The 25,228-nt window shown below is 35.0% G+C and overlaps 1 protein-coding gene across 1 annotated transcript in view; it reads right to left on the bottom strand.

Moving 5' to 3' along the window:
• The window catches only part of FMN1 (formin 1), a 180,072-nt gene that overhangs the window by 153,679 nt on the left and 1,165 nt on the right, over nucleotides 1-25,228 (bottom strand). The window contains exons 2-3 of the mRNA XM_090141247.1: nucleotides 24,895-25,003; nucleotides 21,014-21,161 (exon numbers count right to left, since the gene is read on the bottom strand). The gene's annotated coding sequence lies outside the window, so the exon portion shown is untranslated. The remainder of the gene's footprint in view (nucleotides 1-21,013; nucleotides 21,162-24,894; nucleotides 25,004-25,228) is intronic.

The raw sequence follows: 25,228 nt of genomic DNA, 5'->3' as shown, positions 1-25,228 counted from the left end.
AAAACCTACTGCCCTCTCTCTGTTAAAAGTTAACTTGCTGTTATACACCTGGTTAAAAGAAATCACTCAAGCATATATGTTGCTTTTCAGCTCAACACGAACTGCACCATAACACCACCAGTGTAATCAGCTCTTGCTACTTATTGCACAGCATGAAAAAAAATAAAAATGAAAAAGAAGAAAATTTACTTCTCATAGTCATCAGTCAAGCTGTTCTGACATCAATAAAAGTTGCATTAAAAAAGTGTTTACTTGGTTAGTATACTCAAAACAAAAGACCCATCAAAATAAGGTATAAATCTATTTTGATTCAAAAAGCAACAATGTAATTGTATTCCTACAAGCAGGTTTGCTGAGCCTTGTTATTTCCTTTTCTTTACAGTGCATTGTATTTTCTTACTAAAAGATTGAATTTACTTACATTCCTTTGAGATATATATATATATATATATATATATTTATGTAAGTTAGTTTACTCTGAGAACTTAATTGTTTTTTTTTTTTTACGAAGGAGGAACTCTGCAATCATAATTTAAGTGGGGAAGTCTGCAGTCACTAAGAAATGCATAAGCATCAGGGAAAGAACTTAGGCTCAACAGCAAATCCTGCAGCACACAAAGCTAGGGAGCATGTACTAAGTCTTCCCTTCTCTGAAAGTTTCAATAAACATAGACTTTCTTTTAAAAACAGTACATCAGAAACTTCCATCATTTCGAAATAGTCAGCCTTAACCTCAGGCAACAATAAGTAAAGGAAGCTGCCACGTTACCATGTAATGCATTTCCGTTTTACATACTTTTTCAATATACAAATACTGTATCAGTTGTAGCATGTATCAAGTCAGATATAAAACAGCACCAATAACTTTATCATGAATCCATATCACCTTATCCTAATCTAAGCAGCAAGTGGCATTTAACCAAAACATCATATCCTACCAACAAATAGTAACTTCTGCAGATTTTGAGCTAAATTTTAAAGCAATTCATCTAATTATAGTATTCTCTAAATAGTGTCAAAATTTTTATTTCTTCTGAGTAAAAGAATAAGTTTCCATTTACTTCATGCCAGTGAGTACATATGCGCTCAATCCTTGAAGAGAGAGCCTAACAGTAAGGAAGATCTCCATCAGGTGAGCTTCTTAATTCTGTTTACCAGCACCCTGTAGTTACATGGCATTCAGCAGCCTGTACAAATACCAGAAAGGGTAGGACAGGTAGAACACCTTCAGTTATTACTTCTGTTGAAAATAGTCTTGTTGCTTCATAGATATACAAGTTTCTTAGAAAATTGTGCCTTCTTGCTCCTTCCTCTATCCTTGTCTTAACTCACTGCCTGATTTTGACATTCTGACAAGGTTGAGTACTGTTAAAAAGTGTGGCTTCACTTCTTGTTCTCCTTATCTCCAGCTGCACACAACAGCAGCTTCTCTGGAGTAGAACTGAGCAATCACGCAGCCACAGGGAGTCACACTGGTAGGTGCACCTCAGTGTGGTTCTGCATATAGAAATAACTAAAGAACAATTTTCCTTCAGAGATATCTCTAACTTATTCTCCACACAAGTAGTAGGAAACAACACTTATGGTAGTGTTTTGCAAATACAACAGCTTAGCTAAAGCACTAAATTGCCCCTTGAGTCATCTAGTGCAGTGAGCTACAACAAATATGAACTAGTTAACTTGTGGGTATTTTCATAAATAAATACTCAGCCTCAACTAATGAATTCTGAGTCAGTTCTTACTTACAGGAGAACTTTATGGAAGAGCAGAATTTCATCGGAGTAGCTGGGCAGAGAGATAGATGGCAAAGTCCATATTTTGGTCCACTGGCAACATACAGTGGTTAAACTAGGAAGTAGAATCATTAACTGGGAAGAAAAAAACAATGAAAACCAACTAGTAAAAATTAGGATTTCCCAAGTAGACCAAAATCTATGCTTAGCATTGACTTGAGGAAGATGATGCATTACAACAAGGTGTTTATCCATGAAAATAATAAAAATCAGTCTATTAGACCCAAATTCATAGTTCTATCTAGGAAAAACACCTCTTAGCATTAGCCTGATATATTTTTGTGTTCATTTGTTTTATCCCAAGTGGAATGGCATTTTGTCACTAGATGAAACAACTAAAAAGTAACAGCATCATGGAAGCTACAGCAGAAACTGAACGTCCTTGTACTGACATCTACAATGCAGAGAGCAATCCAAACTGCTCTGAAGAATATGTTGCTCTTGGTAATGTGCATGAATTTTTTTTGGACTAAGGAATATATGTGTAATGGTGAGAATTTGCTAGTCCTTGCAAAAAACAGAAATTTTTTGGGCTGTAACACCTCCAAAACACAAGTAGTTTCCCTAACTTAATCTAATCTCTGAATCATTACATTACTAAAATCAGACCTACAGCTTCCCCCCTTAGCCATAAAACAAATAAAAGCTGTTTTTTAAATTAAAAGCAGATAAAGCCTATTCTAGACTTTGATTATTATTTAAAATTTAATTTATTAAATTAAATAATTAATATTAATAATTAATTTATTAAATTAATAATTATTATTATTTAAAAAATAATATTTAAATATTTAAGTTATATTACCATCTGTCAACAACCTATTCAGCTGGCTCAGACCTACTTTGGAGGATACATCCAATTTTCTGGAAATTAAAACCTCAATCAGGTAAAAAATTACAGTTTAAGTAAAACACCAGTTAATCCAAGATGACTTAATTTTAGCTACAGAAAGTATAGCATGGAGTGATGACAACAAACTTCAGCATCTATGCTCACAGTTTTATGTACTTTAAAACGATAGTAGAAGAGAAGTGAGATTCACACTGAGAAAAACATTTTAAGAGAAAAACAGCTATTTAGTTAGAGATAGCTATTTCGAAACTAGAAAGAACTGAAATAGCATCTGAGAAGCAACAAATTCTGTTGCTGCATTATTTATTTTTAATTAATAATAGAGGAATAGAGAGATAACTTTGTTTAACAAACAAAAAAAGTTGCAGTTAAAGTGTTCCTCAATGTCAAAAGCCAACACATTCAATGGTATGAGCAGACACCATTCAAGTCTTTCCTGTGATTTAAGATTCAATATAATATTGTCAGATCTAATCTAATCTATCACCACCCACTCTTTTCTGCCTTTTCCTATCAAAAAACAAAATTGCTGTTCAAATTGCTCTCATAGAAAGTCAGGTCTCCTTTGCTGCAGTTCCATGCCTCCAATAGGACACATCACCTCTGCTGATACAGCAGGTGCTCCTCCTTGCCCTGACCTTTAACCAAGATCTCTTACTCCTCATTTTCCCAGCTCTCCCAGATATCTGTTTGTTATTAGGTAGCAATGTGCCCCTATGTTCATCAATATGTTACTGGTACTTTCCATGCCATGTGATACAGCTCAAGAACCACACCAAAACAGAAGAAACTTGGTAAATGAAAGGAAGCAAAAGGGCAAAGAGAAAGGAAATTCATATCATTAACTAGAAGAAGCAAATGAAGCAACTGCAATATTTGTTTACGAAGCATGATTTCTTTGACAGAGACAAGCTCCAGCATTTTCTTCTCTTCCTAAAGTCTCATGCTTCTCTGAGGTTCTTTCAGACTATCATTTGACTAAGTAACAAATAGTATCACTAGAAAGATAAGAAGTGATTATCTATTTGTGAAGACAACGTTACTTCTCCTCTCTTTGCAAGAGCACAGATGTAAACTAACATTTCTAACAGTAGGAATTTCCCAACTACAAGCCCAAGCTGTTTTTACTGCATTGTGACAACTATTCTAAGGTTACACTATTTAAAAGTTTGTGTGAACTATACCAGGTATTGTTAGCAACGGTAGTTAAAAATACCATTCTTTTCAATTACACTGTACAAATACTATGTTAGAACGGTGAAAGAAAGTCTATGTCAGAGAGAACTGGTTTATTAAATTTCAGAACTCATGCAATGGCACAGGGGAAGTATTAGAGCACATTAGAGCCCATCAATTCAGATGAAACATAAAACATAGAACATAAGGCTGAAATTCATTAAATTAATCCACACTGCAGAGCTCTGTATACCAAAAAAAAAAAAAAAAAAAGATTTTAAAAGATAAATGCAAATAGTAACAAATACACAAACAACAAAAATGATTGGAATTCACCAGAAAAGCATGTTAAAATGTCTTGGATCTTTTATGGTCTCTGGCTATATAATTCTGTCCAAATTAATTCAGCATAGAACCAAGTTCATACAACAAAATATTCTGAAATCCAACTCCTGAATACCTTACCTTGGTGACCTGAAAAGAAATCTAAATGACTTGAAACAAACTCATCACTTAAGAAGATATACTATACATGCAAGTAAGGATGATTAAAATTGTTTTTAAAAGTTTCTGGATTGACTGGATAACATGCTGATGCCTCACTAAAAACACTCTCACCAGCCTAACTACCTTACACTTGTTCCTGGTCTTTTATAGGCCAAGTCTCACTTTGAATGATCTGTAAATAAGCATATTACTTTTTCAGTTCATAGCAGATGAAAAATAATAAAAGATGGATTATCATTTATATTTAAAATTTTTATTACATTTGACTAGTAAGGTTGGAAAGCAAACAAAAGGGCTGTATTGCATTATCCAATCTCCAAAAAAAAAAAAAAACTAGAAAACAAAGCTAGAATAAGATTGAAATCAATGACTTGACAAATAGATTAGTCTCTAAAGTGATAAAAATATTTTCTATATTCGATAGCAAGTAATAATCTCAATCTTGTTTCAGAATTATCAAAACATTTGTTTTTAAAATAGAAGTTCACCATAAACCATCACAAATCTTGCCAAATATTTTCAGCTGTATTCTTACCAAGAAGGTTTCTTTTTTCAGATTTTTGCTTCCATGACTTGAGCCCAATACAATTTATCTACAGTAATACCTGAATATATCTGAAAGCAATTGGAAATACAAAGTAATCTGTACAAGTAGATTTTTTTCCTGTTAATATGTGCACTAATACACCATTTATTTTATTTCCAGAAAAAATTCTCTGCAGAAAGAGAATTACATGGACATGAAAATTCTCATCCTTCTGCAGCCTACAATTTAGCAAAGCAATATGTTGCTTTTTCTGACACAACTGCGTCATCAAATTAAAAAAAGAAAAGATGATACAGCCTGTCCTCATGACTACTCAAGATGTGTTGACAGAGTTCAGCATGATAGGACAAACTAGTCCAAAAATCTGTTTGAGAAAGTTAATTTGGAACAAACTACCAAGTGAAATTTCTATAATAAACTCTTCCATTTGAATGCTTAAGAGTAGTGAATAAAAATTCTGCAATAGATAATTTAACTATGAAAAACTCCGAATGTTTAAGCAGTAAACAGACAGATAGAAAAAGAGCAAAGGCAAGTTGTATGCATATCCAAGTAAAACCACTCTTAACACAGTAACGTTGTTTGAAATACGATGTTTTTTCGGTTCAGATGTTGTACTCTATGAAACAATCAATACCCCTCCACACTTCTTGCACTGCTCCTCCAGCTTTGTTTGCAAAAACAAAAATAACTGCCTTTATTTTATCTTTTAACTGAGATTTTCTTTAGGGAAAAAAACATTCAGAGAGACAATATTTTCCATTGAAAATTGCAGCTAAAATATCTGAAGTGTCACAAAGTTATAACTGAATATGAGCTGAACATAGATTATAATAATCACTTGCTGTTTTATTAGGATAAACAAGTTTATTTCACAGCATAGGTGAAATAAGCATCTTCATTTTACACGATACATAAAACATCAGCCAAACTCTGTTGCAAACATCAGTACTGACCCTCTTAACACTTTGAAACAAAGCACATGGAGATAATTGATCACAGACCGTAGAGCAACCTCATCTAGTGGAAGGTGATCCTGCTCATGGGCAGGATGGGGGCAGGAACTAGGTGATCTTTAGGTTCCCTTCCTACCCAACCCATTCCAGGACTCTACCTCAGAGGATCAGGTTGCCCTCCTGGCCCAGGAGCATTAGTCCAGTACAGCAATTACAATTAATTTCTGCCTTTCTTAAAAGAATTGAAGTCATTTTCATGATACTCGAGGCCACATTTTTCTAACTGATGCATGAGGAAAATGACAATACATTAAGAATAAATATCCAAAATTTAGAAAGGTCAAGGCACCAAAAACAATATCGTTATGGCAACTTGAGTTGCGCTCTCAGCATATCTAGAAGATAACTGCATGAAGAGTTATGATTCGAAGGGATTAAAAAGTTTTTATAAACAAAAAACTCCTTGCTGATATGAAAGCAGTATTTTGCCAGATCTGGAAATTAAAGTGAATATTATGACTATTTCAACTATTTTAAAATAAATTTAAGACACTTAAAATATATACAGGGCTTATTCCTCAAATACAGTATTAAATGGATATTCTGTGATTCATTATTTATATGTTACATAGCTCTCCTCTACAACTTTTTGTGCCTAAGATGGATACTCTCAATAAAATAAAATCACATAACTTAAAAGTGAAAACCATTCCTGCTTATATGGATAGAGGCATGTGGCTGACATTCAGCTGAAGTCATATAGCAATATAAAAATTAATTACAGACAAGAAGAAACATTTTTTGCCTCAGGAAACAGAGGTCTTAAAAGCTGTACAGATACTAGTCAGCTGATGTTCAAGTAATAAACAAGATAAGTCTACATATCTATTCATAAGTCTAGAAATGTAATCTTGACATACTTCAATAGAAAAGCACAGTATAATAAAGAAAAGTAAAGTAAAAAATTTGACATCAGTAGCAAACAACATACACTTACAAGATCAAATTTGCATATTTTAGACTAGGGTCATAAACTTAACATTACTTTCCTATATAGCAATTTTAACTCAAGTTAATAATATTATTGTATTGAATACATTATCCTGGGTAGGTTATATAGGATACTAGTAGGTAATTTCCACTTCTGGCAGCATGTACAGGTTATAGAAGAAGCAAATGAAATATTTTAATAGAAGAATTATTTTGTTAATCCTTCAAAAGCATTAATTTTGATTTTTGTAAATTCCACCAGGCAAGAACTACATCTTCCATATTATGTAATAGATTGGATAAGTGGTAGCTAATATTGGTCAGAATATCTTTTTGTAGGTAATATCTTTAACATAAGAATATTGCTGTTTATAAGTAATTACTCTAAAAGAATAAACACAAAAAGCTTTTTTATACCCAGTTTCATTTTAAACTTTTAGTTTTTACTTTCTAGACAGAGTAAAAGATACAAGTATATTTTATTGTATGCATATCAGCTAAAGCAACTGAGTCAGTGAGGTTATTGCTTGAAATAGCTCAAATTTATTGTATTGTCTCATATTTAATTTTGCTAAACCAAGACACCAGATTTGAATTTATGTGATCCTGATGCTTAGTAATGTCAGAATGCAGATATTTAGAAAGTATTTAATATACTGCCTTTCAAATTAAAGGTCTTTCACCAAATTTCACTTTCAGAGACACATTTTGAACTTAAAACCGAATTCAGTATATAAGGAAACCCAAAGAAAAGAAAACTAAACGGCTAAAGTGGAGCCAATCTTCAAGATATTTCATGAGCAAGGAGAAGAATTCTAGAGGCAAAGGCCTGGGCCAACTGCAAAAGACAGCATATATTCTCAAGGAGCTACAATAGCTAAGACAAGAGAAACAGAACTAAAAATAATGATAGCAAAAACTTCCAATAATGTTTTAGACATTCAGAAGATCCCCCGCTTAAAATCCAGCAAGATTTGAGTACATATTTTTCAGCAAGGAAAGATCAAAGATGCTGTCTTGTGCAAAATTCTTACAACAATCTTCTGATGCAATTATCTGGCAAGTTATAAGCCTATTTAACTATGCACATTCCAAAATATTTCATAAAATTATGCAAACTTTGAGAATAAACTCAAAACTCTTTTAAACCCATGCCCAAACTCCAGCGATCTTGGAAGCACTTTAGCCTTAAAGAATTTGGGGTTGTACAAAAATAACCAATATCCAAGTTTTGAAAACCTTGGCTGTACTGGGATGAAACAGGTTGTAATGACTTTCAGTGACCATTTCTTTGAAGTGTTCAAGCTGAGAATTATAGCACCTCTGTTTTCTTCATCTTCTCACTGGCAGCATTTCACAGGTGAATGGTTTTGACATACACAACTACGATCAACAACAAAAAAGATAAACTCAATTGTTATTCATCTGAGAGGATAGCTCATGGGTTTTCTAAAGGCTAACTAAACACGTATATGAAGTATCAACTATCAGTCTATTGTACCAACATTCAGACTGTTGCATCTGTTCTGCCCTAGGTAAAAAATCAATTAATATTAAATAACAGTACTGAACTTGATTAACATCTTGACCATAATTGTGGATTGCCTGGTCTATGTACTATAACATAGAAACCACTCACATAGAACTTTTATTATATTCAGCAAGTCTATCAACAGGCAAATGCACTTTTAAAAATAAAAATGAGTTTTCAAAGTACTTTTAAAGATTATTAAAGAGATTAAATAATTTGCATAGATACTTCAAATGGTTCTATCTACAGAAACAAGACAAGCTTTGTGCCAAAAATCAAACCACTAAAAAATTAAAACAAAGACAATACTACAGTGAAATGAATTGAAAAAAATGCAGCAGGATGAGAAGAATGACTTTGAGAAAAATGTTGGCTTAGATCTTGGTGGATTAAATACACATTCTTTAAGATTTCACTAATACTATTTAAAATCATTTATAAGATTGAATGACTTCAAATGAAGGACAGACGTACCTCAATATTAAGACTTCACAGCTCTTACATAATTTTCTAAGGGCCTAGCAGAAAAAAATATACATGGTCTCCTAGAGATACTAATCTTTCTGTTATGACTAAGTGAAACTGGATTTAAGATCAAACTGCATGTCCAAACTAATGAACAGAGCAAAAAGGTGAAAAAAGCAAAACACTTCTTTCAGAATGAAGCAGCTTCCCTGTTACAGACAGCTCTAGGCTCTACAGGTTCCACTATTATTGAGGATGGTTGAGTTAAACAGATCTTTCAGTACCCAAATGTTCTATCTATACGTCAAAAAAAAAAAAAGCAAGGACTGATTTTTTTGTACTTGATCATTAAAAGAATAATGCAGTGTTTCCACTATTACTTTTCTCCTGACAAAGAAAAAGAGGGGATATTAGCCTTTTTAAAAACAAAAATAACAGTCCTCATATCCCAGGCAAAGCTGGTCCTTCGCTGTATATTTATATCCTCAGAAATGTCTGTATGAAGCTGATGGTCATTATATTAACATTTATTCTGTATAGATACCATCTCTCAGCATTGTTTGGCACTTGTGTAAAGCCATCACAAAAGGAAAGTCTTCCCTGGCCTCTAATTGCTAAGCTTTCTCAAAGAGATTTCCTCCATTTTACGAACTTCTTCCAGCAATAAGTTATTTTCTTATCTGAATATCACTAACAATTTAAGTGAACAAGAATTGATCAAGGAAACCTGTGTACTCCAGCGAGGAAAGAAAATGAAAATAGAGATCTGCAGTGTTAATTCTAATTATTTACCAACTTTGAAGTAGTCCTTAAGAAGCTGAAGTGAAAAATTCAGATTTCTGGAAATACCTGTCTATGCAAGAAAATTACCTCTGCAGAAGTAATTAACTTTTACCCATATTTTTTCTTTAGCCTTAACCTAATAACTTGCAAAATATTAAGAAAACATTTACTTGTTGCTCACTTATTACATGATTGTCACCTATGCCTATGTAGCTGTATAATTCGTACACAAAAAAAAATAGGAGCATGCATGTACATGACACTTATCTTCAATGAGATAGGTTCCAGTCAAATAAAATCTGATTTCCACTGTTGGAAAAACACTTCAGAAGATAGATTGATTTCATAGCAAAGTGCAACTCTCTGTCCCTAGATACTTTGTCTGCAGTCATTCAAATGAAATTAACGTTGTTAAAGGTTGACAGTTCATTTAAAAACATAAAAAGCACTTTTTCCTCTTTACTCTCCATTTAATCCAAAGTGGCTGAACTGTTTGTTTCACCTGAAAGGTGAACGTTTCAGAATGTTATGTGTAAGTACATTATGCTCATGAAAATATTGTCTATGTACTTTCAGAAGTACCTTTAAATGCAAGTTAGTTTACTGATAACATTTGCACACAAGACATTTCTAGAAGTAAAATTATTTTTAAATAGTCATGAAAAATCGAAAGGATAGAAGGAAATAAGTAACTAGAACTAGAAATTTAACCAAAACTTCTCTATCATTTCTCAGTAACTTTTTATGTTGATTTTCTAGGAAGTTCCAACCAAACCATGGATCCAAGGTAAAGATCTATTATGATTACTGCTGCTCTGCTATGATTACACTTGGGGAGTTAAAGACCACCAGACAAGACAGCTGGACAACCAGAACAACTTCCAGCACCAATCTGGCAACTGGAAGATATGATTAATTTTTGCTTCAGAAATAAATGAACATGTTTAAGTTGTCTGTGAGTACAGATACCCCTCATTAAGAGAAGTGTTTATCTGGAAATCAGCATTTTGTCAGAAGGGTTTATCCAGAAAGTCACTTTCCCAGCACGTGAAAGGTATTTGCAAATGTCATTATACAAATGTATTCTAATTCAGGGTAAGAGTTGAGTAGCCTCATCTGCAGCACTGACTCCCATAAGCTTCACAATATACAGTAACAGATTGTCCAAATGCTCTACATATTAGTCACGTGTTTCCCACACATCTGCCTTGCTGAGTGCATGGAAGGATTTTCATCCAACAAACGCTGCAGTTAGAGCAATGCACACTTCCCACCTCATTGAATCTATTCCACGCATAGAAGAAAGCTAGCATGCCAATTTAGGAGTTATTCTGGGGTGAAGCGAGTAACCTAGGAACAACTTACATCCATAGCGCTGACAAGAAAGGGACAAGTAAAACAGCGGACTTTCTTATGACTGCGAGGCAAACCGAGGTCCCAGCTTTTGAGCAACTGCAAAAGCTATTTATAAACAAGCAGAGAGCAGGCAAGCAAGAGATGCTAATGAAGTCTGAGTAGCTTTGCTCCCTGCAGTCTCGAGTTAGTGCTTTTATTTTTTAATCCGTTCGATGACCGCAGAGGAAGGCACTGTCGGGAACCGAGCAAAGCGCTAGCGAGGGGCGAACGAAAGAGCATTATTACCTTGCGCGGAGCGGTGCCGTCTTCGGATGCCGCGGGTGCGGGGAGGACCGAGCTGCCGAGCAGCGGCACGGCTGCGGCTGCCCCGCGCTATCCTCGGCCGCCTCCGCCTCCTCCTCCGCCCCCCGCTGACCGCAGCCGCCGCGGCGCACGTCAGCCTCCCGCGGACGCGGCCCCGCACTGGAGCCCCCGGCAGGCGCCCGGTGAGAGCCCGTTCTGAGCAAGGGGCCTGCCTTCTGCGGAAGAGCTGCTGCGGGCCGGAGGCTGTTCCTGGCTCTTCTCAAAGCGCCGTTGCTGCGCCGTCTCGTCTTGCTGCTTGATGTGTCAGAAAGATTCTCCGGCGATGTCTGGGTTTCCCGGAGAGCTAACACATCGAGGCTTCAGCCCAGTTATTTTTGTCATAAAGTGCCTTTGCATAATCCATCGAATCTGTTCTTCTGGAACAGCATGACTGCCAATCAGTAGCTACCACTTACTCCAGTAATTGCAACACAACCCTTAAGCAAACCAGACATTGCTCCAACTGCAACATGAGCGAACTGGGATTCTTAACCTGTCCTCCTAAGCACTGCTTGAAGATGCAAAGCACCCAGCGCCTGGTTTCCTGACTACCTCATGAAGCAGCTAGCTATATTAAGGTGCAGAATTTTAGATGGAGCAAGGAAAAAAACTTAAACTGTTGGTCTGAAGATTACTTTTCTACTAGGAATCCTACCTTCTGTTTTCATGGAAAGTATTCCATTCTCAAGGGTACCAGAGAAGAATGGCTTTTGCAACTACATCCTCAGATGAAAGTTGAGACAATTCAGAACTAACAGAGATAACAGACACAACTGGAAAAAAAAAGTGCATTCTGATTCCCATTGGGGTTTCAGACCATTTCCAAAGCTGAAGCATCATGAGAAATACCTCCTTGCACAGTAACTTAGAGCCAGGTAAAAGTGTCCCACTTGATTCTGCTGAGCTCATTAATATATGCAGTGCATTGTAATAAATGCTTTAGTTAGCTCACTGCACATATCTTTCATAAAATGTGTTATTTCATTTTAAGAGAAATTATCCACCTCTACTTAACACTCTGGGGGTCTTGAGACCTTTGTCACTTCAGGTCAATTGCGGCACCAAAAGGAATCCATTTGAAATCTTCAAATTAGTTTTCTGCTTTTTACCTGAATTTTTCTGACCATCAGCTGATTGCCCATAGGAAAATGTGAGTTTGTATTCTGCACATTGAGACACGTACGCAGTCTAGGGAATGTAAAAAACCCTGGCTGAAAGTAAAGCTTTCCCTTCTGGTGTCTAGTATTTTCAGACAGAGATTAACAATTACTTTGTTAGTAACTTCCCTTTTTGCAAGCATGTGGTCTACATCAAGACAGAGTTCACAGAAAGCAACCAACATGAAACGATTATGTCAGGCTGCAATGTAGGGCACACTGAGAGCAAAACCTAATCTCTGAGAGGTTTCCACTTCATCTGCACTCATCTGCGTAATCAGCTTTTCATCTTGTCATAGGATAAATGCAACCTGCCTTCTGCTTCATTTACCCTATATAGAACTCTAGGTTTGTATGAAGCAAGCAGTAAGAGCTCACTTAGAAATATATTCAGAATGGAACTTTTAACAATTCAGTTTTCAAAGGAGCTTTAAAGTTTGGAAGTCATCTATTTGCTAAGTTCATACACTAATTAGAGTTGAAAGCTATTCACTTCATCTTGTATGCAAACTGAGCCTCATTTATAGATGAAACAACCCTTATTTTCAGCTACCTTTACATTTCATAATCTCTGACTTGATGGACAGGAAGTAACAATAGCTGCTGCTTAAAGCTTTTAAGAGCTTTTACCAACTGTAAAACTCCAACAAATAACCCAAGTTGTGAATGGATCTATAGGTACGATCATCACTTGTTTCAGCTCCAGCTGAACTGAACGCAAGGCTCAAGTGAGAGATGACCTTCATGGAACAAGGGGATGAGTAACAGCCTCCTGTTCATGCTGCTCCCTTATTTGGAGGATTACCAGAAAATAGTTCATCAATAGGTGAAAGAATTACACATCAGCATGAATGTTCTCAGAAGCAATGCACTTAAGCATTAACAGGGATATAAGATTTCATATTTTCAATTTAACACTTTGAATTCTTAACAAATGCAGGCCTATAATTCAACAATTATCTACTCACACTTGAAAAATCATTTTTGAACTGAATTAGATTTTTTTTTTGTTTAAAATATGAATACATTTTATGGCATAGTATTTAGATTATGTGCTTTTTTATTTTTTTCTTTTTTAAATACGGGAAGCCTATTATACATGCCAAGTGTTCTGTATTCTTCAGTTCCCCCACATTAAATCCCCCTTGTATCTTGTTCTTTAATCCACACCATCCCGTGCCTTGGAATGGCAATACAAACATTATATCCATTTGATTCATAATTTGAGGAATTCCATAAGCACTACTTACTTTTTAGATAGTGATATTCTGTCCCCATATCAGTATTCTTATATCAAAAACTCAGAAGAGATTCTGCTCAGTTATACTGAGCATGATTTGTGAAATTTTACAGAATCTCTAACAAGATCAATTACAATGCTGGCAAAACTGAGCAGCAGGAAAAGTAATTAAATCATCCAAGGTGCTGTTAGGTGCCTTGGCACTACCTGAATAGGTACACTCAGTACACAGGAATCTTGAAAACTGTGAAATACTTTTAGATCCCCAGAAGAAAGGTAAGAATACAGGTCAAGTAATATTTAAAGACCTGGACTACTTTGCATCTTCATACAGATAACAAAGTAGTTGCTCTATTAAAACAAGCCAAATAGGTGCAAATATACATTCATGAAATAGACTGGATGGACCTATCTACATTATATACACAAATACATTTGATCAGACAGCTTTTTTCTCTGAATTGTGAATTATATTTCATTGCATTATTTCCCCCATAAATTCTTGATCAGCTATTACAGATTACTGTTTATATTAGCAATCCATTTGTCATGCATTAACATCCAAGTTTTTATCTTAATGAGAAATGCAAACTTGCCATATGAAAATACACAATCAGTGAGACACCACATCTAATTGTTTAGTTCACTCAAGTGATGAACTTTGGCCAAAATGGCTTTCTATCCAATTAATAAACACAGATCTTAAAAGGACAGAGGAAAACCTTGAAATTTTCCAGCTTCAGAATGCATCATACTTCACAGTATTGCCAACCCTTGCTATTATATGACCTGATTTTGGGCAGGAGGACAGCCAACATTTTAAAAAAAGCAAATGCATGTTCACAAATCTTGAGGATAAGGTAAAGACAATGCAGAAAAGCTCTCTACAAATAAACATGTATTTACATGATCAAAATAACATTAAAGATAATTGATTGTATGCATATATAAAATAGATATTAAAAAATAAACTAAAAAGACAATCATGATATACTGAAAGGTTACATTCAAAATAAAGGGTAAAGGAAGAACAGCACGGAGCACTGATGGAGTCTCTGGTTTCCATATCTCACTAAGCACACAAAACTACAGACTGATATGACCAGCTACATAGCACTTTTCCTACTTGATGTGTATTCTAAAATTTAATTATTAAAACTCAAGAGAGAAAATGGTAAGACACTAACAGTAACAAAAGCTTACTCAACAAGCTCAATAAAACTATGCTTCTGTTATTACAAAACATTAACCAGCTCAGTGTAATAAATAAGAGTACGTCAAAATTAACAGCATTCTTTCTACATATATCACACACAAAATACATTTTAACAAAATGCAGTTTAGTGCCAGTAACAATTATGTAAAATAAGATACCATTTAAGAATTCCTCAGGGCTAAAAAATATAGGGAAGACATGTAACACATGGACAAACGAAGAGAAAATAGCTGTGCTTTTTCTGAATTGTGCGTCTCAGCAGAGCTGTGTGAAAATAATTAGCAAATAAATTCAGATCCATGCAATGCCTCTTGAAACCTCTCTGAAAATAAGCAAACTTAATTCAAACTATTCTTGGTAAACTGATGGTACTTTACAGAAGTTAATTAAACTATTTATTGCCTTGGGAAAATCCTTTTCATTCTTGGGAATGTCAAGGAATGTGAAAGGTAAAGTTACTTGCCTAAGGTCATAGCAAGTTAAGTGGCATAGATAAAAAGAAATTACAAGAGAACTCATCTAATTCTCTCCATATTTCCTAAAGATGAAGTACTACCTTTCCCTGCATGGTAGAGAGAAAAAAAAAAATCTCAGTTTTGAAAGTGGCAGAGTAGAGGCCAGGCCACAGGTAGCTACTAAGTCAAAAGTAGCATTATTTATGAAAGCCATTATTTCAGTGTTTTTTCCTTTATGTCTCAGTTTTTGAATAAGAAATCACATATGCAGCTGCTCCACAGACATATTTGTAAGAAAAATACAGATAACCTTGCATGATTTAATCACATGAACTAGTGTGCTGCCCCTTCATAAATTGATGATGAGTTTGGCTCCAATGCTCATAAAAGCGTTTAGCTTAGAACAAAAGCAGCTTTATTTACTGAAGGTCATTAAGGTATGTTTCCACTGCCAACCTTAAATGAGGTCTGGGAAGGGATGGATCCTGGCTCTACCCCTTCCAGTCACTGAGGTGCATTGCATGTATCTGAGCTCCCCGGGTTGGCCCTGCCTTCCCACCAGGTGCTCAGTCACTGTTTCAAACAGTGACTTCATATTTCCACTACACATATCTAGCATACAGGAGGAAAAAAAAAAAAAGAACTGCTTCCTTTTTATAGCTCCATGAACTTGTCAGAATCAAGGAAGAAAGAATAAAAGGAGAATAGTAAAAGAAAAAAGGTCAAAATACTTGTTAATAACAAAAATATTTTGTTTCCATGCTGTAAAAAATGTATTTATAATATAAAATTATAATTTTATAAATAACACATACACTCCATATAAAATTATATAAATAAAATATATGAAATACATACTAAAATTTATTCATATAATCTATCCATATAATTTATATGTGGCATATATTTATATTTAGCAAGATCCAAAGAAAAGGGAAATCCAAAAGCAAAACTATGAGAGAACTCAGCGTGTGCAAGTTGCAAAAATAAGAAGTCACTTCAAAATTCCCATAAGGAATTCTTCCATTCAATCAGACATAAAGTAACAAAATCTTAATTCATCCCTTCAGATGCATCAGTCACATCACTTTTGCAAAACTTTACACATTTACACTTACCAGCAGTTTTTCAAGAACTAATCTATGTACTCCTCCAAATCCACAGTTCACTGCCTCTTCATCAGCACTGAAAACTTTACAAGTGGAAGCTTGAGATAGATACATCTAAAAGACACCACTTACAACTGCAGTCCTTTGGCTGTCACATGAACATGATATCATATGATCCTCTTTTTACTTATGATCCATCTCAAACCTAGCTCAGTCTTTCATTTGCCTCAAAGGAAGTTATTCCAGACCATCTCTGGTTTCAAGTATCAGATAGTTCTCAGCCTTTTGATACTACCTTTTCATAAGTGCTCACAATAATTTTACACATCCCAAGAGATTCATTTTTATTTTCAAGATGTTTATGCATTATGTTCACTAAAATCTCTCCTGTAAGAATGAAATTGCTCCTGATTTCAATACGATGCTTTTGTGAGGTAACATCTTGTAACAAATATTTCTACTAAACAGAAAACACACAGGTTTAGTATAACCTGTCTTCAAAAAGGAAGGAATTATGAAGCAAATTATGAGCCCACAACATATAAATGACTTCAGCCTTTACTTACAGAACCTTAAACCACTTCTAATCTATAATGGGACATAAAAATTCTCACCAAAGTTTTGCGTCCTGATGTGACTTCCTATTATCACGCTTTAGATACTTGTGGGTTTGAACACTATATTCCCTTTTGAACTAGCCACTTTCCCATCATTGAAGTCAAATAAACCTTGTATGTTTTACAATAGTAACCCTTTAGTGTTAAAAACACTGGAATAAATATTCTAATCTTAGAGTCTTCTTTCTGCTTATACAAAACATATCACCTATTCATTCCAAATTTTTTGTTACAAAATATATAAGATCTGTTATCATCTGTCAAATGCTGATCAACAACAGATCATCAGACCAGACTATGAAAAAAGCTTGAAATGCTTTTGAATAAAAGCATTTAATAATACTTCTAATGTAATTTGTTGATCAACATACTACAGAGTATTTGCAGAGGGAATAACACACTAAACTCTTGCTTTGATGTTCATGGATAGACACCCAGTGTAGTATTCCTGCACTACAACAGGATTTAGCTGATAAAGCTAAATTTCAAGATGGTTGGCAAGGATACACTGTCTATGAGCAGTTAAAATTGTCTATTAATACCAAGTATTAAATTAAAGACTAGAATTATATTTTATTCACCTTATTTTTACATATCAAATGTAAAATAGTTCTCTCAAGAAGTGACAATTACATTTTAAAGCATATAATAAAGGTATGACCAAATATAATCATAATCCACATTTTTCAAGTTAGAAGTGGACAATCTCCAAAGTGAAAAACACAACTTATCAGATAACTATCATCTCAGAGACTGAGAAACTGTTGTGTAAGGAAACAGACTGAAGAGAATGGAAAGCAAAACAAATCACACTGAAGCTGGTCAAAACACATTGAAAGGTAAAGCTGGGATTCCTGTATTTGTAGTACAAAAGGGAACATTTCATATGAAAGAATGTTCTTAGAAAAAGAACACTTACATTAGTCTAATCACTCAGTAAATATCTTGATACTAATATGAGAAAGCACACTTTCGATCAACAGATTGTACCTTTACTATCTACATAAAATTGTGATAAAATAAGATATTGACCATTTCTAGGGCTGGAGATGTGAAGGTAGGGAAGAAAACAACCACAGACACTAGAACCATCAGACAGATGTGGATGGGAAGAAAGTTGGCAATAATTGTCATCTTTTGCTTTATCTCCCCCCCTCCCCACCCCCAGAGGTAAGTTGGGTTCAAGATTAAAAGCCAAACTGGAAGTGCTGGAAACTATTTGGCTTAAGCAAATGTTCCCTCACACAGAAACGTGCCCAACACCTTGTTCTTTATAAAGTTGAAAAGTTCCTAATGAATTATGAGGATAAAATGGAAAAGAGATCCCATATACTTCTACAAGCTAGTTATTCCCTTTGATTTCATGGTCATTTAGGTACTTGAAAGACTGTAATGAGGGATTGGTCATTTGGTGCTTCTACACAGATTTTAAGCATGTAGAAATGTTAAAATGGTAAAATCTTGATGCAAGACATTCAACTTGACAGAACATTCAACTCAGGTCCCTGAAAACTGAATTTTACACCTTCCAGTGTAATATCAGACTTATCTGGAGCCACTCTGCAGCATAAAGCACAAACATGTCAAAGCTACATGTCTAAAAATGACTTGTGACATATCAAAGCATACTCAGAGTGACAAAACACATTCTCTTACTGTAATTTAGAATCATATAATCACCAAGGTTGAAAAAGACTTCCAAGATTTTTTCTCTCTGAAGTCAGCTTGCCTGGGTGTATCAGGGTTATCCATGAGCAAGCTTCTCCAATTTAGAAAAAACAGGGAACACGTCCCAAAAATTGTGCCAGAAGATCTTAAATAAGCAAAAATGTCATTCATGTATATTCCAGCAGAACTTCATCTTTTAACTGCACATTTGCAAGTTGATACTGTAGAAATTTGCTCCAGGACAAAAACAGTCCTACTCATAGCAGAAGTAGGATGCTAAAGACAGTAATTCCAGTATGCACATTACATGGAGTGAGATACCACAAGAACAGAAAAATGTTGCCTACAAAGAAGTCTTACATGGAATTAGACAAGCTGGATAAAAAAACCTGTCCTTTCAACTGACTGTGAGAATGTCACGTGACAGAAAGACACGCAAGGAAGATCGCTGAGATGTCTCTAAGTGTTTTCATGTTCTACTGATCAGATAGGCATTCCCTAAAAGTTAGTCAGACATCATCCAAAGAAAGTAGGTGCCAATTTGGCTATCAAGTATTTCTCAAATCATTATAACAAAAGGAGCCTGCAGAATATAGTCAAAAAAGACATTTTCAGAAGAAGGAATACAGGAATGCATCAATAGGATTTAGCACTACAATGCACAATTTATCTTCACAGTCAGTGTAACATCAAATGGATGAACAATATGGACAGCAACACATATGACTTGACTTAGGACCACAAATGCAATTCAACTTACTTACAGAATTATTAACAATCATGAATGAAAGCTACACATACTTCCAGAATTTGCTTATTTCTTTTTTATTGTGTTTCTTTGTCTATTATTGAACTTCTGCTGCTGTTCCTGAATTTTAGAGGTATTGCACACAAAGCCAAGTGTGTTGGCATACTGCATCCATATTTTCTAAGCAGATTATTTCCAAGATCTGAGAGTCAAGGGTATATTGATCTAGTAAAACCATTTGGTCCATCTGGTTGCTTGCACCCAGGCAGACAGAATAGTCATATACTCATGTGAACCACTGGTATAGACATGCCATATTTTTCACACACTGGATGAAAAAATGCACTAATTCATTGATGCAAAATGAGGCAGTCTGTTGACAAGACTAACAGCTGTACCTACATAAAATCTGAAATAACTGTAGATGACTGTCTTTCTTTAAGTTCATTTAAGTACATAGAAGTAATCAAAACAAATATTTAAGACATTCATTTCATTTCTAAACCTAGTGAACAAAGAACTGAGTTCTTAGAATCAAATTGGCACACAGCCATTTTGAAATTATAAAACTCTGTTAATTATGGAATGATAGAATACAGAATGATAGTTTGATAGAATCGTCAAAAATATCTTCGTGCCCTTTACTTATGCACAAGAAGCAAGTCCACTGAGAAATCTTTTACATTAATTAGAAGAAAAAGTACTCTTCATTACTCTGCAGGATTTCAGAGGTGTGTTAGGCACCTGTTCACTCCAGCAACTCCGAATGTGTATGCCTGACATGTTTTTCATCTACTTAACTGCTTATTTGTCCTTCAAAACATTGACTTTGTTCATCTCTCGATTCTTCTATTTCCCTCTTCTTGCACAAAATACAGGCTGCTATTTATAATCTGCTTAGCAAAAACTGCATTCATTGCTGCGTATGCAGCTGGTTCTGAATTTTAAACTGTCAGTAATTACTGAAAAGAGAGGATCAGAGTCTGTTACTTACAACATACTACTGTAGACTCATTGGTAAGCATTGAATAACACTGAAAAATTAATGTCATTTAACTTCAGCACAAGGTATTAGATCATTGTGGGTTTTCATCCAAGATGCAAAACTGAATGTTTAGAGTTTTTACATCATTAACCTATATGTTAAAAGTAAAATTTGCACAGAAATCACAGAAGACTATTGGAAGGTTCTTACTCTGTTATACAAATTGTGATGAATCTAGGTCTAGTCATAGAATGGCTTGGATTGGAAAGGACCACAAGGATCATTTTGTTCCAACCCTACAGCCATGGGGAGCATTTGCCAAACACTAGATAAGGTTGGCCTCCGGAGTTCAGGCATCCACAGCTTCTCTGGGCAACTGTCTAAACATCCCCTCTTTTAGCTTAAAACCATTCACCCTTGTCCTGTTGCTATCAGATTATGTAAAACATCTGTATCCCTGCTCCTTTTAAGTAATACAGATATAAGATATAAACTCTTTTCAAGTATTGAAAGGCTAACCTTAAAGTCTTCCCAGAGCCTTCTCTTCCACAGGTCAGACAAGCCCAGCTCCCTCAGCCCATCTTCACAGGAGAGGTGCTGCCACCCTCTGATCACCTTTGTGGCCCTTCTTCTTTGGGTCTGCTCCAACAGCTCTGTCTTTCTTGTGCTGGAACATGAGAACATTCCAATATTGCTGAACAAGAGGTGATCGCAAAATCTTAAGACTTCACAGAATAAAACTAACTCTATGAACTTCTTAACTGAACCAAGAAACAAGTGAAGAGGATGGTTTATAACCTGAGCTATAAGTCTGTTACAAAGAGGTCGTTCTACCATAGAACCTCTTACTCGAACAACCAACTGAATAGTAAATATGTTGGAACTAGGTGTATAATATAAATATTATTTAATTCCTTCATGTGTTGTGGGAAAGATTTGTCAATAAATTGTATGCTAGAGGCAGGTGAGTAAGATCCAATTTTTAAGTATTTCTCATGACCCTTCATCTTAGAGAGACAAACAACTTACATGAGAAAAGCAATACTAGATAGATGCATAGAAAGAATAAGTGCAAATTATTTGTCTCTTGTTACATCTCCTGCATTGCCTTGAAACTAATGAGAAACAGTTCCACGTTAATAACGTTTTACCAGTTACTACTATAAAAGCAGTATACTGTGTCAGAAGGGAAGGCAGGTAAAGAAGATAAGGGACTACATAAAAGAGAACTAAGGAAACAAGCATATGTTTTTAGCTCATCAACTGTATTTTCCAAATTTGTTAATGTAGGATGGAATTTCTCAATAAGTAGCTATAGAATGCAGGCACATTTATGTTACAAAAAACAGCTCTTAAAACAATTCCACAGGAAGTCTTTATTCTTATCTAAGCCATACAAATTTCAGTGTAACTGAGAACTGAGATGAAAAACCCATGAATAAAAGTATGCTATAACAAAAAAATAAAAGAGTAACTACAGTTGAAATGCTTCCAACAAATAATACTCTCTCAAGGATCTTTGAGAAATACAGTGCATGAATACTAAGAGTTTTAAAAACATTATGCAGTAATTAGCCAGATTAATAACATCACACAAAGGTGCAACAATAGAAGGACCAGCACAATAAAAAGGTGCTATAAACAAAGGAAAGAAAGTTGCTTACCTGTATCAGAAGGTTCTAAGTTTGTGTTGCAAAGAAAAGCTTCACCAAGAAGGATCCTCCAGAAAAAGAACCTTTCCTACTGGGAGTCAGCCCTTAAATGAGATCAAAGACAGGTGCAGCCAGGCTCCACCCCTTCCAGTCGCACGGGTGAATTGCTTTCACCTGTGCTCTCGGAGCTGAGCTGGTCTTTTCCCCAGCTGCTCAATCAGTGCTTCAGGCCGTGACTCAGCAGTTCCCACATACACTGATAATATTCAAAAAGTTTTGCAACTAAAAAAAAAAAAAATCTTTTATTTTTTTTAGATGTATTGAAATTGGAGGGAAGAGTACTTTCATTGTACAAGTGGCTAACAATTTCAAGCCTCCTATAAAGATAATACTAATTTCTCATTTAAAATAAATCAAGAAACAAGGAAATGAAAGTACAAGGGCTATTCTGAAAGCAATGTTTCTTATTTATGTTGGCCCATGACATCAGAGGTAGATACTGATGATATGGTAGTAGAGGATGAGCGTTCCTACCAATATTCCATTACATTTTGTTGCTGTGTGACAGATGGCAGCAGAAGGACAGTCTGACAAAATGGCATCTGACATGGAAGTGTGTATGAAGCAACAGTATGGAAACTAATTCCTATCATGTGGGAAAAAATTGCACCCACTGACATTCATCAATGCTTGCTGAATGCTTACAGAGACCAAACAGTGGATGTGAGCACAGTGAGAAAGTGGGTGATGTGTTTCAGCAGTGACAACTGTGATAGTGGGTCATCTCCTCTGGTGCAGATCTTTATGAGCATGGCATTCAGAGGCTTGTTCATCACTATCAAAAATACACAGCTAATGGTGGCAACTATGTTGAAAACCAGTGTTTTGTAGTTGATAAGGTGCTCAATCAAATAATGTCATTGTGCTCTTTGTATCTATTGTAGTTTCTATGTAAACAAAATAGGAGGCATTACTTTCAGAGTGACCTATATACACTATCCTTCTACTAACACAAAAGTAGTTGCTTTTATACGTACAGATACAGACAACAAGAGAGCCATGCAGATTACCAGCAGTCTTAGGAATGTAAACTAAAATCCATGAATCTTAATCTCCTTTTGCTAAAGCAAAAATTCATCTTCTAAGGATTATATTTTAAAAGTAAACTCAAAGGAAACAGTTTATGTAAAAATAATCTAATGAAGAGTTACAACAATCTAGGAACTTGTATGTCTACTGATGTCCACCAAAATGTTTTCAAACCCAGTAAAGGATTTTTGGAATTTTCATGTAGTCAGCTTGATATGCAGTCTAATGAAAAATGAATCATGTATATAAAGTACATTAGCAAATGCAGAAGACAAAATATAGCTCCTGCTGAAGAACTTAGCCATGACCTGTTTGTCACAGCTCTCCTGAAGCTGTTCATCTCAGGATCCAGAGGAGCAGCTGAAGGGTGCACACATCACCAGATAAATAGGTAGTAGAAATATGTGCATAACAACCTCAATATCATTGTTAATATTGCAACTTTCCTGTAATACTAATACTTTTTACTTATTTTTCTGAAATTACTAGATCTAAACTAGCAGTAATTCTCTGAATAGTGTTAAGAATTCAATTACAGTAGCAGTAGTTCAAATTTTATTAATTACATGTAACATGTGCTTCTTTCTTGCGTATAGCAGGACTTCGAGAGTAATAGTATCAGATTTAAGTCTTCCTTCTTGAGTTTAAAATAAATCAGTCATTAGAAGATGTATGGGAACTGCTGAGTCACGACCTGAACCACTGATTGAGCACCTGGGGAAAGGACCATGTCAGACCTGAGAGCACAGGTGAAGGCAATTCACCTGTGTGACTGGAAGGGGTGGAGCCTGGCTGTACCTCTCTTAGATCTCATTTAAAAAGGCTGACTGCCACCAGGCAAGGATCTCTTTCTGTGGATCCCTTCTTGGTAAAGCTTTTCATTGTGATCCTAGGCTTTTCTGATACAGGTGAGCAATCTTCTTCCCTTCATTTATAGCACTTTTCTATTGTACTAATTTTTTCTATTGTACTGATTCTTCCATCATTATATCCCTGGTGTAATTCCTCTCCTATTGATCTGTCCACTTGTTACAGAAAGTATTTACGTTTTTAGACTAACAGCTGAAACTTTGTATATAAACATTCTTTTCAAAGACAAATGACTTGGCTGCATTTTTAAGTAACCTCCAAAGAGAATAAACTACTAGAGAAAATAACATGAAAATAACATAAATGAAAGAAAAAAAACACTTTTATTAAAACACTTTTATTAAATGAATTTGTTGGAAATATCATCTAGAGAAAATATTTTTCATAATGTTCTACCTACATTATAAAGCTTAACACTCCCAAGATGTGTAAAATTGTTATACTAACTCAGCTTTCAAAGACTCATGGAACTTCAGTGTTTGCTTGTTAACATACTGAGCAGTTATAAATGCAATAACAAGACTATAACATTAATTCCTTCATCCAAGTCCCATCAATAACTCAAACATGTTGTTTTATACATGAATGAACCCAATCCACAATAGCATAAAAGAAATGTAAGCCAAATGCGACAGAAGTTTAGAAACACTTGCATCCCTCAAGATTCCATACGTACATCCAGCAAAAAAGTCAGAAAATACTTTTGTTAATGAGTTATCTACTATATATATGACTACTTTTGATTGACAAATTGAAAGCTTTAACTTCTACAGTGCTGTAGTAGCTTACCTTTCATGTCCTTTTTCTCCTCAGTGTTCATTTATCTCCTGAGTGGTTTATTTTTTTTTTGTCTTCATTGTCATAAGTACAAGTACATCTGTATGTCTCAACCACTGTCCTGTTTCATAATACAATAAATACTTACTGTCAGTGTTTGTTGAAATGTGAAAGATCAACCATAGAACAACAAGAGTTTGTCATTTTAGTGTTTGTTCTTACTATTTTTCAAGTAAGAAGAACTTCCATACAAAGAAAACATAGCAGATGTATCTTTTACAATCACTATCTTCAGAACATGAAGGTCTATGTGAGTAGTGGACATCAAGGCTTTGTGCTAGTAGAA

This window comes from Phasianus colchicus, chromosome 5, assembly GCF_987193195.1.
Source record: "Phasianus colchicus chromosome 5, bPhaCol1.hap1.1, whole genome shotgun sequence".
In the NCBI taxonomy this organism is placed as follows: domain Eukaryota; kingdom Metazoa; phylum Chordata; class Aves; order Galliformes; family Phasianidae; genus Phasianus; species Phasianus colchicus.
Note: the sequence above shows the minus strand (reverse complement) of the source record. Positions and strands in the feature narration are given on the sequence as shown.